Consider the following 17,250-nt stretch of genomic DNA (forward strand, 5'->3'; position numbering starts at 1 on the left):
ATATATATATATATATATATATATTTTTTTTTTATAAGTACTGCTATCATTGTCGGCGACAAGAAACGATAAGATGCACAGTAGGAATGGGGATGACACAGGTCAGGGGTGAGGCCATGAACACTGTTACGTGACCGTTACAGGTCGCGGGCGTCTCTGTAGGTCGCTTACTCAGCTCCAACGGTCTCGCGTCCATGGCGGGAATGTAGTGGAAGCAACGCGTCTGTGCAGCCCTTCACGTGAAGCGTTCCCTTCAGCCACACGACTTCGGCCCCGTATACAGCTTAGGCGCAGATCTTCATGGAAGCGGTTTTCGGTTCCTGTGAGGCGGGCGATAGGCCTTTGAGACAGCTAGGCTCCGGTAAGCACAGGAAACTACTGTGTCGGCAGCATGGACGGTGACTGGGGAGGAAACCTTACCTTGATGGGGACCTTTTTGGCTGTGGCCCCTTTACCCATCTAGGAGGCCGCCTCGTCTGCATCTCTCTCTCTCTCTCTCTCTCTCTCTCTCTCTCTCTCTCTCTCTCTCTCTCTCTCTCTCCCCTGGTTTTCTTTGTTAGCGAGATCACAAGACCGTAACGGAGGTGTTCAAGAAGACTCAAGGTATAAATAAAGCACACTGGCGGTACCAGGCGACACTCATAACAGGGCGAAGGGGTAGGCGGGGCGGGGCGGGGTGGGGGGTGCGAGGGTGATTCGTCCCCGGGTGATTTGTTCCCTTGGGTGTATTTTCGTCGCGTTAGTTACGAAGCTCCATTACTACTCAGAAGAGGACTACTAGAGTATCTAAAATAACTTTAAATTATGGGCCACGGCACGAAGGAGGCGAATCTTTTCATATCAGATCATATTTTTCAACGAGACTTTTGATGTTCTTAGTAACATTTGTTGGCTTACATACTGATCCAGACTGTTCACACTTAATCCTTTTCCCATTTGCAAGAACTTCCTTCGTCAGTCCTTTGATAAGACACCAAGGGTTAGGGTGCATGGGTTTGCGTTACAGAACTTTGAAGGGCATTGTGGAAGCCCTCCAAGTTGTTGTTGGTGCGAGGTTAATCTTGAAGGGCTCTGTCACGCACATTCCAATCAGCAATTTTAAACCTGGGAACCATTCTCCTGCGGTTCTGACCACGACCTCTCTCTGAACTAATGTAATTTACAGCAAAGTAACCAATAAGTTCTTGAGGCAAATCATCATCATCAACAAGCTCTTCAAAACCAGCCACTACATCCTGTATTGGCAGGAAAGCTAAAGCAGGGAAACAACGTATTTTCAAAGCACGCTAATCCTCACGATGGTACCTTTGCCTCTCATTACAGTCCACTACTTTTCTGTAAATTTGAAGGTTCCATCAAAACCCCAACTCTTATAGAGGACAAGATCCCTCAACCCTTGAGCAGAGGCAAAGACAAGAATACGATTATCATCCTCAATGCCAGAAACTTGGTGTACTCTTCAGGAATAACATAGCCACTGCGAGTCTGGGGAATTGGAGGAGCTTGTTGAGCGTCCTGTCACCACTGTCGCACGTGGCGGCTCATAGTAGACGTGGACGGCACATGAGCCAGTGAATGTTCATCCAATTTTGACAAAACGTTAGCCACCAAAGCACGAGAGGATTCTTGAGTGGAAGTAGCAACAGCTTTCAGCTCGACCATGGCCTCTCTCGCCTTCACAGCCGCAGCGGTCGTGGAATGATTGTGCTTGTTCACACTTTTTACGATAGTGAAGGTTTCATCCCCTACAGTTGTGTGAACACGAGCCTTGCATGCAGTGACCCCACGTCGCCAGTATTGCTTGGTTCCATCAGCGTTTTTCTTCTGTGCAGCGTAAATGAAGTTAAGATCATCAACAAGTTTTTCCCTGCCACGGCTTGATAGGATGGTATGCGGCATGTTGCTCTGACTGTGGTGGTCCACGTATTGAAAAGTGAAAACAGAAAAACGAACCAATGAACGGTAGTCAAGCTAACAACCTGATGTATCAAACCTTGATTCGAACAACACACACACACACACACACACACACACACACACACACACACAAATCCATTACTGGTCGGATCTTGTCGTAGTAATGGAGCTTCGTAACTAACGCGACGAAAATACAGCCAAGGGAACGAATCACCCAAGGGGACAAATAACCCTAGGGTTCGAATTCTCCAGGGATGAATACCCCGGGAATGAATCAACCGGGACATTTCACCTGGGGACGAATCACCCTACAACCGGGGTGGGGAGCTCCAGGGCGGGGCGGGAGAGGCGGGGGGCGGCAGGGTGATGTGCTCTGGGGTGGGGAGGGGCGTGAGAATCGCGGAGTCGTGAGGTCGGACACGAAGACGGAGAAGCAGTGTGCTGAATACACCGGCCAGGCACACAGGTGGGTTAAGAAGCTCTCAAGTGTTTCCTGACTGACTGCTCGTGCATCCACAAACACATCCTCCCCGCCAACACACACACACACACACACACACACACCACACAGACACACAGGAACGCAGAATTGTTTCATCTTATCAAACAAACAACTTTTGAACACTTGGCATGGAATTAGTCAGTTAGCCTTCTTAACTGAAAATGATCAACAGGGCCAAGAAGGTATGTTTTTTTTTTTTATGAAAAATAAAGCCAATATTTTTTTCCCTTGGAAAATAGAAAAATGTCAGTCTCATCGAAACACGTCAGCTTTATAATCGTTTTGAGGTGTTCAGTGCACTGATATTAGATCACGGTGAGACACTGAAACCGAAATTTTTGTGATAATACTTTCCAGGCAAATCTGGGGCATAACATTCACGAACTTGTAATTACGTGTGTGTGTGTGTGTGTGTGTGTGTGTGTGTGTGTGTGTGTGTGTGTGTGTGTGTGTGTGTGTGTGTGTGTGTGTGTGTGTTTATGAGCAGTCGTCGCCACAGAAAATACATGTGCACCGCTTTCGGGCTACAAACACCCGGACCTCCCAACTCCCCCAAAATCTACATGGACTCTTATCATTTTCGTGGACAAGATAAATAAACAGTTAGAAATTAATATAAAAAAAATACCAGCAGAAGATTTGAAGTGGCAGTAATAATAATAATAATAATGATACTACTACTACTACTACTACTACTAATAATAATAATAATAATAATAATAATAATAATAATAATAATAATAATAATAAACAGAAGTAGAAGTAGTAGGAGCAGTAGGAGGAGGAAGAAGAGGAGGAGGAGGAAGAGAAGGAAAGAGACCAAGGCAGATGAAAATATGTATAAATAAACACGGCTGGGAATACTTGACATAATATAATTTGTCTTTGAATGATTACGTCGTCTTGCACTGAAGCCCTGATGGCGGGAGTTTATTCCACTCTCGTGCAACAGAAGTGGTGAAGAAGAAAACTGTTGCACTATTATATATCCTCATCATGGCGTGACTGCCCCGGAGGTCTGCAGGTGAGGTTGTGTTGATTTGAAAGTGTTCTGTATTTATTCCCACGCGCTAAGGTTGCACAATATTGTCTCTTGGTGTTCTATCCTTGGGTTGTATGTGATTTTTGACATAAAAGGCAACTACTCCATCCCTACGCTTATGATTCTTCTTCTTCTTCTTCTTCTTCATATTATTATTATTATTATTATTATTATTATTATTATTATTACCATCATCATTATTATTAATATCCATGAAAGGACATTAAGGGAAGAAAATGATCCAGATTCCAGACTCAATCATGGTTCCGTTGGGTAGCAGACATGGCTGTGATAAACGAGAGACAGTGATGGTAACGTAGCAGGGAAATAAAGGGGAGACAAAATGAGGTGGACAGGTGGGTGTTGAGTTTTCTTTTAAACTTATCAATGTCAACGAGAAATAATCTCATCGGGAAAATTAGTTAGTTGCGCAAAATAACTCGTTGAAGAGTTGAATTGAAAGAGTTTACGGCAAACAAGCCGATACTGAGGCGGCAACACGCTGAGGAAAGGGTGTAAATAATCATAAGTAATCTTAAAAACAAGGCCAAAGAACCAACCATTCGACGATGAAGAAGTTGCCTGTTGAGGTTGGACAGTAGAAAATTTATTATGTTAAAAGAACGATCTGAAACTCTGAGAACCTGCCGACATCTAAAATGGACCACAGTACTCAAAACAGGACAAAATGGTGGTAAAAAAATGAGTAAAACAATATTGCCATTATTTAAAATATCCCTGCATTTTTCCCTTAATAAAACGTGCCCTCCGGGAAAATAAAGAAGCAGTTTTCCTAATGTGATTCTCAAAGGTCATCTTGGGATCTAATGTTACCCTAAGTAATTTTGAAGCAACAAGATTGGATCACTTGGCTGTCAATTGATGTAGCAGGGTGTAGTGGATCCTTCGGGGGACAGAAAATGATGGAAATTTGGGGCCAGTTCGACAGTCTAACACAGTCATAGTAAGCGCCCAAAACAAACTATATTCTCCACAATGATCCGTTATTTCTACTCAATAACAAATACTAGAGAGATTTCTAGTGTGGTTTTCTAAAGTTTCCCTCTTTTTATATTAACGCCAAACACTATATAAGGAGTTTTTACAGTATTTTGTTTTTGGTTAGGGAGCTTACGAACTTGTTGGATTGGACTGTAAAACTGGCCCTAAGTCTTGCCAGGATTTACTTTCATGCCCCAACGATGATTATTAGTGGCGTTATGACTTGGCGCAACAACTGCAGGGTCATATAGCGCCCCAACGATGGTACCAAGAAATTTATATAATCAAGATCAGCAATCAACAGTGGCCACAAGAGACCTACCTTTGAGAATCAGGAATAAGGCAGAATAAAGAAGTATCACCGGCATAGGCCATGAGACGAGAGGACATGACTTGCCATATATCATTAATATAGACAATAAGAAGCGGACTGGAAACACTGACCTGAGGAGCACCGGACTTGACTTGAGTAAAGCTATTATAAAATATCCTTCAATAGTAACGCGTTGGTCTCTGGCGGATAAAGAAAAAACTATAGTAGAGTGAGTCATTTATACTACAGATAAAAGATTGAAAAGTAGCGAAAGAAGCGAAGAAAGGATGGAAGAAAGAAAGAAGTGTGTGTGTGTGTGTGTGTGTGTGTGTGTGTGTGTGTGTGTGTGTGTGTGTGTGTGTGTGTGTGTATTTACCTAGTTGTAGCTTTACAGGGCCTGGGCTTTATGCTCGTGTGGTCCCGTCTCCATATCTGCATTTATCCAACTTTTCTTTAAAGCTTTGCACACTCCTCGACGATACTACATCCTCTCTTAGTCTGCTCCAAACCTCTATATTTCTTTGCGGGAAGCTATATTTCTTTGTGTGTGTGTGTGTGTGTGTGTGTGTGTGTGTGTGTGTGTGTGTGTGTGTGTGTGAAATATTAAGCAGGTCTTTCCTTTGGTGATTTCGCATAAGGAAGCAGAGAACGCTATAAGGAACAACAAGGTCAATTGATTTACGGAGGAGGTGGGACGCACGCCAGCCCTTCTTAATTACCCGAGTCACGCTAGCCTGCGTCAATAGAATCATTATCATCATCACCCTCGCCATCAACACTGCCACTTATAGCCATCATTAGACCACTACATAACGAACGCCTTTCTAACACCATCCACCTTTCTCAGACTGAATGGTATTATAATCTATCCAAATCCGGCAATGCTTCCAATTTCATATTTAACCTGCTTCTCTATCGGCCACATATGTAACGTTAGTACACACACACACACTCTCTCTCTCTCTCTCTCTCTCACTCACACACACACACACGAGATGCCTAATATAGTTTATGGTCAGAACACTTTCATCTTGTTATCAGTGTGCCTCCTTGTTTTCTTCCTTACTTGTGGAGGAAGAAGGTCGGATGGCGTTATCCACTAAATTTATCTTAATTACGACCACCTACACGCCATGATCTCTCCCGATACGGAACTCAAGGGCCGTTAACTCATCAACACGTCACTAACGACTACGGTGACCTTTTATTGCTGCAATTATTATTATTATCATTAATAGTACTATTACCACTATTATCATCACTATTTCACACGAGCAGCAAGGTGAGCACATGAACGGGCTGGGATCGTCGAAGAGACCCCAGAAGAAAGCCTACCGGCGTTATAGGCAGCAAAAAAAATAAATACATAAAAAAACTCGCATCATGAGCTAATGGAAGTCGGTATTTCTGCCTCAGATTGGTTGGTGACGCCCTTGGCCATGTGGGGAGCGAGGAATTTGGTGGCGGCGGCGAGCCTCGTGATGGTGGCGGCAGGGGCGGCGGCTGCTGATGTCACGGTGTACAGGGACAGCGGGCAAGGCTCCTGCGGGGATGACCTGATGAAGTTACGCTCCGAGTCTGAGACTGTGTGCGCCATCGCCTGTTCAAAAGGTAGAGTCAAGGCTGCAGGGTATGGCGTGCTGAGGTTTTGCTTAATTTTTGTTTACATGATTTTCCTTTACTTAGACTTTTTATCTTTCCCTTTCATCGTAAAATATATCCTATCTCATAACATATGTTTGCGACGAATTAAACGGTCGAAAACACTACTACTACTACTACTACTACTACTACTACTACCACTACTACTACTACTACTACTACCACCACTACATTTTTTCATTTTTGGCCGAGCTGCGTCCCCCCCACCCCCCCCTTACCCTGCCTCGTCCCGCAGAGTCCCGGTGCAGTGCGTTCAGCTACAAGAAGGTGCCCCCCGCGAGGTACTGCCAACTCCACCAAACCTTCAGCCAACTAGACGGGGCCGCTGATACCACATGCTACCTACCCAGTGAGTGTGTGTGTGTGTGTGTGTGTGTTTGTCGGGGAAGGGGTGGTAAGTTGTGGGTAAGCAAGAAAATAGGCTTGATAAGTGGATCCATGAATACCTGAGGAGATGAAGGCCGAGTAAAAAAAATATATATGTACAAACAACAGTAAACTCCCACAAAAAAAAAAAAATAGAAGCCTAATGGGAATTTTTTTTAATCCGGAAGATCTGTAATTCAGAGATGCAATAACAAAATGAAACTATACCTAACCTTGAACACACACACACACACACACACACACACACACACACACACACAAAAAAAAAAAAAAAAAAAAAAAAAAAAACAACGTAGAGTGCAAGTCTGACGAAGAACACGACACTGCGTATTATAAGACACATCGCCGCCCAAGAATAGACATTTGACAAGGCTTTCGTGGGAGTTGTGGGCCTTTCCAGGAGTAGTTTTATGACCCTGGTGGTAGTTTAACCCTTCCTCTATACCGTGAACCTAAAGAAACACTCATTAGAACCCGACTGACCCCCTCTCTGACCTTTAGAAATAGCAGATGTGAGGAGCGAAAGTGTCTTGCAATACCAATCTGCATCTGCTCCTCCTTCCCATGACTTAAGTGCTTCAAGGGAGGACCATCAAGGAACCTGTAGGACTAGATTTTTTTTACAGCAAAGGAGACAGCACAAGGGCACACAAAAGAGGAAACAATAAAAAAAGCCCGCTACTCGCTGCTCCTGTAAAGAATCCGAAGAGGTGGCCGAAAGAGCAGCCAATTACGTGAGAAGAGGTGTCCTGATAGATATGATAAGTGTCTTCCTGTGTCTTTCTATATCTTCTTTGTGGAGCAGTGTTGTGAGGCTTACTTGTTTGTGTGTTAGCTTGTTTGTTTGTTTATTACGTTTTTGCTTTCCCTGTACAAGCGTCTCACAGGGAAATGATGCAGACGACGATCATTTGCAGGGACTCAGGAGGATGTGGCAGCGGAGGCAACGACACAGCAGACGAGAGAAGGGACAGCAACGGAGACACCACCACCACCAACAACAGCGTCAACGTCACCACCACCACCACCACCAACAACAGCGTCAACGTCACCACCACCACCACCAACAACAACAGCGACAACGTCACCACCACCATCAACAACAACGACAACGTCACCACCACCATCAACAACAACAACAGCGACAACGTCACCACCACCACCACCAACAACAACAGCGACAACGTCACCACCACCATCAACAACAACAACGACAACGTCACCACCACCATCAACAACAACAACAGCGACAACGTCACCACCACCATCAACATCAACAGCGACAACGTCACCACCACCATCAACAACAACAGCGACAACGTCACCACCATCAACAACATCAACAGCGACAACGTCACCACCACCATCAACATCAACAGCGACAACGTCACCACCACCATCAACAACAACAGCGACAACGTCACCACCATCAACAACAACAACAGCGACAACGTCACCACCACCATCAACATCAACAGCGACAACGTCACCACCACCACCATCAACAACAACAACAGCGACAACGTCACCACCACCATCAACATCAACAGCGACAACGTCACCACCACCACCATCAACAACAACAACAGCGACAACGTCACCACCACCATCAACAACAACAACAGCGACAACGTCACCACCACCATCAACAACAACAACAGCGACAACGTCACCACCACCATCAACAACAACAACAGCGACAACGTCACCACCACCATCAACAACAACAACAGCGACAACGTCACCACCACCATCAACAACAACAACAGCGACAACGTCACCACCACCATCAACAACAACAACAGCGACAACGCCTCCACCACCATCAACATCAACAGCGACAACGTCACCACCACCACCATCAACAACAACAGCGACAACGTCACCACCACCATCAACATCAACAGCGACAACGTCACCACCACCATCAACAACAACAGCGACAACGTCACCACCACCATCAACATCAACAGCGACAACGTCACCACCACCATCAACATCAACAGCGACAACGTCACCACCACCATCAACATCAACAGCGACAACGTCACCACCACCATCAACAACAACAACAGCGACAACATCACCACCACCATCAACAACAAAAACAGCGACAACGTCACCACCACCATCAACAACAACAACGACAACGTCACCACCACCATCAACAACAACAACGACAACGTCACCACCACCATCAACAAAAACAGCGACAACGTCACCACCACCACCATCAACAAAAACAGCGACAACATCACCACCACCATCAACAACAACAACGACAACGTCACCACCACCATCAACAAAAACAGCGACAACGTCACCACCACCACCATCAACAACAACAGCGACAACGTCACCACCACCATCAACAACAACAACGACAACGTCACCACCACCATCAACAACAACAACGACAACGTCACCACCATCAACAAAACAGCGACAACGTCACCACCACCATCAACAAAAACAGCGACAACATCACCACCACCATCAACAACAACAACGACAACGTCACCACCACCATCAACAAAAACAGCGACAACGTCACCACCACCACCATCAACAACAACAGCGACAACGTCACCACCACCATCAACAACAACAACAGCGACAACGTCACCACCATCATCAACAACAACAGCGACAACGTCACCACCACCATCAACAACAACAACAGCGACAACGTCACCACCATCATCAACAACAACAGCGACAACGTCACCACCACCATCAACAACAACAACAGCGACAACGTCACCACCACCATCAACAACATCAACAGCGACAACGTCACCACCACCATCAACAACAACAACAGCGACAACGTCACCACCACCATCAACAACAACAACAGCGACAACGTCACCACCACCATCAACAACATCAACAGCGACAACGTCACCACCACCATCAACAACAACAACAGCGACAACGTCACCACCACCATCAACAACAACAACAGCGACAACGTCACCACCACCATCAACAACAACAACAGCGACAACGTCACCACCACCATCAACATCAACAGCGACAACGTCACCACCACCATCAACAACAACAACAGCGACAACGTCACCACCACCATCAACATCAACAGCGACAACGTCACCACCACCATCAACAACAACAACAGCGACAACGTCACCACCACCATCAACATCAACAGCGACAACGTCACCACCACCACCATCAACAACAACAGCGACAACGTCACCACCACCACCATCAACAACAACAGCGACAACGTCACCACCACCATCAACAACAACAGCGACAACGTCACCACCACCATCAACAACAACAACAGCGACAACGTCACCACCACCATCAACAACAACAACAGCGACAACGTCACCACCACCATCAACAACAACAACAGCGACAACGTCACCACCACCACCATCAACAACAACAGCGACAACGACACCACCACCATCAACAACAACAGCGACAACGTCACCACCACCATCAACAACAACAACAGCGACAACGTCACCACCACCATCAACAACAACAACAGCGTCAACGTCACCACCACCATCAACAACAACAACAGCGACAACGCCTCCACCACCATCAACAACAACAACAGCGACAACGCCTCCACCACCATCAACAACAACAACAGCGACAACGTCACCACCACCATCAACAACAACAACAGCGACAACGCCTCCACCACCATCAACAACAACAACAGCGACAACGCCTCCACCACCATCAACAACAACAACAGCGACAACATCACCACCACCATCAACAACAACAACAACAGCGACAACGTCACCACCACCATCAACAACAACAACAGCGACAACGCCACCACCACCATCAACAACAACAACAGCGACAACGTCACCACCACCATCAACAACAACAACAGCGACAACGCCACCACCACCATCAACAACAACAACAGCGACAACGCCACCACCACCATCAACAACAACAACAGCGACAACGTCACCACCACCATCAACAACAACAACAGCGACAACGCCACCACCACCATCAACAACAACAACAGCGACAACGCCACCACCACCATCAACAACAACAACAGCGACAACGTCACCACCACCATCAACAACAACAACAGCGACAACGTCACCACCACCATCAACAACAACAACAGCGACAACGTCACCACCACCATCAACAACAACATCAACACCTTCGCTGCCACCATTAACCACGACTACTGAAGCTACAACAACAACAACAACAACTGAACCATGGGTAACACTATTTATGAGTTACTGTTTAGATTCTCGCGTTTATTTCCCTTGATGCAATAGTAAGGCTCAGCTGGGCTCAGTACAAGGGGCTGGTCTATCTGGATGTGGACTGATTGATATATCTGAAGAGAAACGCAAGAGTGAGGCATTTGGGAATACTTTGTACCACGGATATGAGGAACGTGCAGGGGTATGTTAGTGGTGGTTCGAGTGTTCTTCAGTCTATCTTCCACTTGTTGGTGCGCGAGAAGGAAAACAAAAGTAACAAAAACGTGCCGACGGGTAGGCCTATAGTATAACACCCTGATTGTGCGGGGAACTAGCCACAAACAATGCAGAAACCAGCAGGGCCTCAGAGCCTGCGTTTAACACACACACACACACACACACACACACACACACACACACACACACACACACACACACAAACACACACACTCCGATAGCTCAGTCGGTTAGGTCCATGCGCTGCCAGGCTTCGTGGCATGTAATGCAGAGGTTCGAGGCCGCTGACTAGGAATGGTTACTGTCCCCCCTTGAGCAAGGGAGATGGTGAGTGTGGTGTGTGAGGTCCTGGCAGTACCCAAAGATCGACTAATGAGCCTTGCTCTAATCGGGAGGGTACTTGCTGGCGATTGCGGGTCCAACTCTTGATCAGGCCGCGGTGAAATACACACACACACACACACACACACACACACACACACACACACACACACACACAGTTCAAAAGCAGGGATAATTTCATATTTTCTCTGAAGGTGCTTTCCAGTGTGACCTAAAAACTACTCCCCCGCAGGAGAGTGTGGCGGCCAGGAGCGTCGCCGAGAGTAAGGTCGTCAACATCAACGAGAAGAAGTGCGACGGGGCCGCCATAGGGATCTTCCAGGAAGAAGACTCATACTCCCTCATCTGCGACGATGATCAGAACATCTACGTGGTATACCCCCAGGGCAAGTGCAGCACGCCGGGCACTGAAATACTCTGCATGGATACGCAGTGCGCTCCAGGAAGCCTGATCACGGGGTTCCGCCAGGGCACCAACTCGTTATGGGGGCCGTGCGGTAACGTCTCCGCCGCCACGGTGCTGGACAACACTGATTGTCACACCGTGAGCGGCCCCTTGCAGACGGACGAAACACGACCGTCGTGGTCACAGTGGCGGATTTGCGGAGGCACCGCCGACAACGTGTACGTCATGACGGGGATGAAGGTCACGCAGCACGAGGAAGGTGTGTGGATGGACAGCATCACCTGCTGCCGCCTAATTCATGTCGACTTCAATTCTCTCAAGGGAAAATAGCGTATCCCATTGTTAGGATTTTTCTTGACACAATTGTTCATGCTAAGGTTTATGGCACCATGTACGTTTAGACGTTCTTGCTCTGGGTAATGTTATCACCACGCAATAGTTTATGTTAAAAGGCACATCACTTAGCAGTTCACACACACGTTCAGTATATTTTAGTGTTTCTGACATTGTGAGGTACAAGACGCGTATGTATAGGCCAACCGGCCTCTTGCAGACTCCTTACGTTCTTATGTTCTTATATTCTTCTTATAATAATTCACCACGGCCTGATCACGTGCTGGACTCGTAATCGCCAGCAGGTATCCTCCCGACATGAGCGAATGCTCTTTACCGTCGATCTCTGGGTACTGCCAGGACCTCCCCCCCCCCTTGCTCAAGGAGGGACATTAACCACTCCTAGTCAACTGAAAGAATCCGGCCTGAGCGGGCTCGAACCGCCGCCCTGTCGGGACGTGAAGCCTGGCAGCGCAGCGCTCTAACTAGTTGCGCCACGGAGTGTGTGTGTGTGTGTGTGTGTGTGTGTGTGTGTGTGTGTGTGTGTGTGTGTGTGTGTGTGTACCTATTTACCTATCCATCCATCTGCTGATCGATCTTTCTATCAAGAAGAAGGCAGTGCCGTCACAGGGCGGTATTTTCAGACGCTTCCGCCTCTCACACTGACTATTTCCGAAGATCGAAAAGGAGATCAATCGGGTTCTCATTAGTGTTCTTTCCACATTCATGGCACAGAAGAATGGTTAAACTACCAGAAGGGTCATAAAACTATCCATGGAAATGCGCGAAACGCCTACGAAAGCCTTATCAAATGTGGGTGTGCAAGTCCCGAAGTGTTTAAGAATATGACCTCTAGGCAGCAATGGGAAGAGTGTGCCTCCGCCGTCTGCTGTTTTGCTTTAAATCCGGAAGGAAGTGGAGAGGCAAGGGTACGTTGTCTATCGGGAGCCATACCACTCTCAACGTTGTTCCGGTGTGGTGTCGTCTGCCATCCTTTGTCGTGAGACAACCCGTCCTGAACTTCACATCGCGGAACCCAATCTTTACTATCACAGAGTAACTAAGTGAAGCATCTAAGTGTAAAAAAGCACCAAGGAGGACCTAAAAAGCGATGCAAAGCGGAACAAGTCACAAGAAGAAGAAGAAGTGATTAGTGATATCCTAGTTATATACATACATACGTCATCATATGCTTTCATAATAATATAAATAAACTTGGGTGGAACACATCCCGACAACCAGTCGACAAAAGATACGGTACCGTGTCGAAATTCATGTATGTATTCAGGATGGGATGTCTCACGATACGGGATGTCTGACGATACCACACCGGCACTCATGTGAAGGCGTGACAGAAAACGAAGGGATATTATATAACGGGTCCCTGAAGCATATTCAACACTGCAGATCTCTCTCTCTCTCTCTCTCTCTCTCTCTCTCTCTCTCTCTCATTCCTTCCTCGTCTCGTCTCATCTATTCTCTTCTTCTCTCTCTCTCTCTCTCTCTCTCTCTCTCTCTCTCTCTCTCTCTCTCTCTCTCTCTCTCCCCAGTTGTTTACCGAAAGTTCTGTCTCATTATCCGAACAAGATACAATAATGATATTTTTTCCTTCGCTTTAATGACGTTGAACCGATACGCCAAGTCGACCAAACAATATTTCCGCTAAAACTTCCGGCGTTCCCTTTTGTGCTGCGGCCACGACGAGACTACAACAAAACAATTTCTACTCCTGTTACTTCTCCCTTTTCTTGTTTTTCTTTCTTTCTACCCGTCTTTCTCCTTTTCGTTTTTCTTCTTCATCTTTTTCATCTTTTCCTTCCTTCCTTCCTTCCTTCTTCTTTCCTTCGTGCAGGTCTGTAGCAATTTCATCTTAGGGACATTTTTTTAGCAATGTCCACCCTGACCTATCAAAAACTACAACAACGATAAACGACAACGATAACAACAACAACCTCAACAGCCAGTTAACGTACCTACACCGTTCAAGTACACACTCCTACTGTCTTTCCTCCTCCGAAATATGTACCCTCACCACTGACCCCCTTTCTCTTATCACCCTTGATCAAAAATATAAAAAAATGACAGTTCGTGAGTTTTGACGTTAAATTCGCTTAACGCGGCAAAGAGGGACTCCACCTACAGATCATACGTCTTGCTCATGACTGCTGCTCTATTATACAATTCACAACCCAATATTTATAACTCACATAATATTAATAAATGCGTAAGAGAAGTGCGGTACGGTTAACTCATCCTGTTGTAGACTTGGCGTAATCTATATATTTTCGTACTAAGAGATGGAGATAGATGGAGAGATAGTTACAGAGATATAGATAGATAGACACATAGATGGATTGGTGGGTAGAAAGGTAGGTAGGTAGGTAGGTAGATATTTAGACAGGTAGAGGTAGACAGATAGATATTGATAGATAGGTAGAGGTAGACAGATGCATATTGATAGATAGGTAGAGGTAGACAGATAGATATTGATAATGAGGTAGTTAGGTAGACAGACAGTTTATGGGAGAGAGAAAAAGAGTAAGACCTTTTTGCAGAAACGCTACCAAGTATTCAGAAACAAAAATCACAAAAAACGGTCAAATTCCTGGACAATTATTCTCATGAGAGCCGCGAGAGTTTGTGTAAGGTTGGGTTTGTATTATTTCCTTCCCTGCTGTTACTGTGCCATCCCAACTTAACACATAACAGCAGCAACAAGGGACTCGAACGTTGGATGCACGGGCAGGACCATGAATGCATTTTTAAAGTCGAGAAGCAGAGCGCAGTTGAGGAGTATTTTATGGCCACTCCGGCAATTTACGAGCCGACGATGTAACAGGAGAATGTAAGGGAGGAAAAATGAGCGTTTGTGGCTGCTGAGATACTCCGGGGCCGCTGTCTCCAGGTGATGACTTGCTTGGATTAAAAAGAAAAAAAGTTATCGATGTCGCTGCTTATCTTGCTATGGTACGCTGCTACATCGACGAACATATATCTCTCGGGCAATATATATCGTCAAAACTGCTTCTCTGTGCATCTATACCTGGTTTGTCAGGGAAATATATGTACCATTTGCCTATTTGTTTGTTTCTAAGGACATGCATAATAAAATGAGCTTGATGGCAGTAAAATCATTTGTACCACGAAGCCCCCATGATGCAGAGGAGCTCACTCGATGTCAAACAAAATAAATGGAAAGCAGTACATCAACGCGGGATTCTCGGTGGCCTCTTTCCCCGCCGCGACGTGAAGAGGAACGGGAAATACCCACGCCCGAGCCTTCCCCGCCTTGCCTCAACACAATGCGAGACGGGGCTGGGGTGGAGTGGTTGGGGTGGCACGCCTCACCCTTTTGTTATGTAGTTTTCGGTCCAGTTCCTGACGCAATGCATGGGCGTGATAAATAAACATGGCAGTTTTATTGAGAATACAAAGATACCCCATTGAAATTCACGAACCTTTTCCACAGCCCTTCGTGTGAACCAACAACGCTTCGCCCGCACGACAAGGGAACATTATTATTATTATTTTTTTTTTTACAATAAAGGAGACAGTTCAAGAGAGTAAAAAAAGAAAACAATATTAGGGAAAAAAGCCCGCTACTTACCGCTCCTTAATAGCGTACAGAGGAGTGGCCAAATAGAGAGGTCAATTTCGGGAGGAGAGGAGTTTATTTATATCTTTTATATTAATTTATTTGTATCTACTTATATCTATTTTCTATCTATTTGTTTATATCTATTTATTTACAGCTATTTATATCTATTATTATCTATTTTTACCGTCACAAGTCGCATTTTCAGATAGCATCCCGACCATCAACCTTCCTTATCATCAACTTGCTGTTTATCATCCTGAAGGTCGAACTCAGCCGAGATATCCTGTCCCAAAGAGCTCCGTCAAAAACCTGCAAGTACGAGCCGCGCTTCAGCACTGGGTGGCGAGGCTATTCGTACACAGTGGGTGGACACTTCTTCCCACATGGACACCCGAATACCAGACTGACGGAGACACGCAGCTCTTAGCACTGTGCCGGGACTTAAAAATGAGTCGTGAGGGAAGGGCATAAAATAAACCTCAGTCGTAGTAATAAATCATTTAGAGGAACGCTGCCGTAGACCAAACCCCCTGAAGTAAAACTAACTCAATCTCAAATACTTTCAGGAATGTTGCGGAGTTGTAAAAAAAAAAAAAACTTCGAAATCGAGTCCGCCTGTATTGCTGTAAGAAAGATTAGAAGCAGAGGTGACCCATTCCAAATGCTCTTACGAATGTTGCGGGATTGAAAAAAAAAAAAAGCCTTCCAAATCGAGTCCGTCTGTGTCGCAATAAGAAAGATTAGAAGTGCGCTGCCCTAAACCAAAGCCTCAACTCCCCCCTGAAGTAGAAGTAACTCAATCCCAAACAAACTCATGCATGTAACTGGACTGGAAAAGAAGAAGAAAACAAAGACTTCCAAATCGAGTCCGTCTGTGTCTCAATAAGAAAGATTAGAAGTGCGCTGCCCTAAACCAAGGCCTCAACTCCCCCATGAAGTAGAAGTAACCCAATCCCAAACAAACTCATGCATATTACTGGACTGGAAAAGAAGAAAAGAAAGACTTCAAAATCGAGTTCGAGGTATCATCGCGGCACCGCACACCACCCATACACCGCCGCTCGCTAGGCCTGACCCGACGCTCTGTATACGTCCCAAGAGACTCACCCTTTTCATACTGATGCCACCGGGGCGAACTTCATAAAAGGGGAAGACACGACCCTTTAATTAAAATGTGAAACGTGAATGAAATGGGGGTAGAAAATAAAAGGTCCAACATACCTTGCTCTAATGAAATTATGTGTGAGAGAGAGAGAGAGAGAGAGAGAGAGAGA

At 45.8% G+C, this 17,250-nt stretch overlaps 1 protein-coding gene and 1 long non-coding RNA gene across 2 annotated transcripts in view; one reads left to right on the top strand and one right to left on the bottom strand.

Moving 5' to 3' along the window:
• Window positions 1-17,250, bottom strand: part of LOC126985023 (FMRFamide receptor-like) — a 279,333-nt gene that overhangs the window by 20,925 nt on the left and 241,158 nt on the right. The gene's annotated exons all lie outside the window — the stretch shown is intronic.
• Window positions 6,158-7,864, top strand: LOC126985028 (uncharacterized). Its single transcript, XR_007738281.1, has 3 exons — window positions 6,158-6,387; window positions 6,674-6,787; window positions 7,743-7,864. It is a non-coding gene; the product is annotated as an uncharacterized LOC126985028 (long non-coding RNA).

The sequence above is a fragment of the Eriocheir sinensis genome, chromosome 58 (genome assembly GCF_024679095.1).
Source record: "Eriocheir sinensis breed Jianghai 21 chromosome 58, ASM2467909v1, whole genome shotgun sequence".
Lineage (NCBI taxonomy): Eukaryota > Metazoa > Arthropoda > Malacostraca > Decapoda > Varunidae > Eriocheir > Eriocheir sinensis.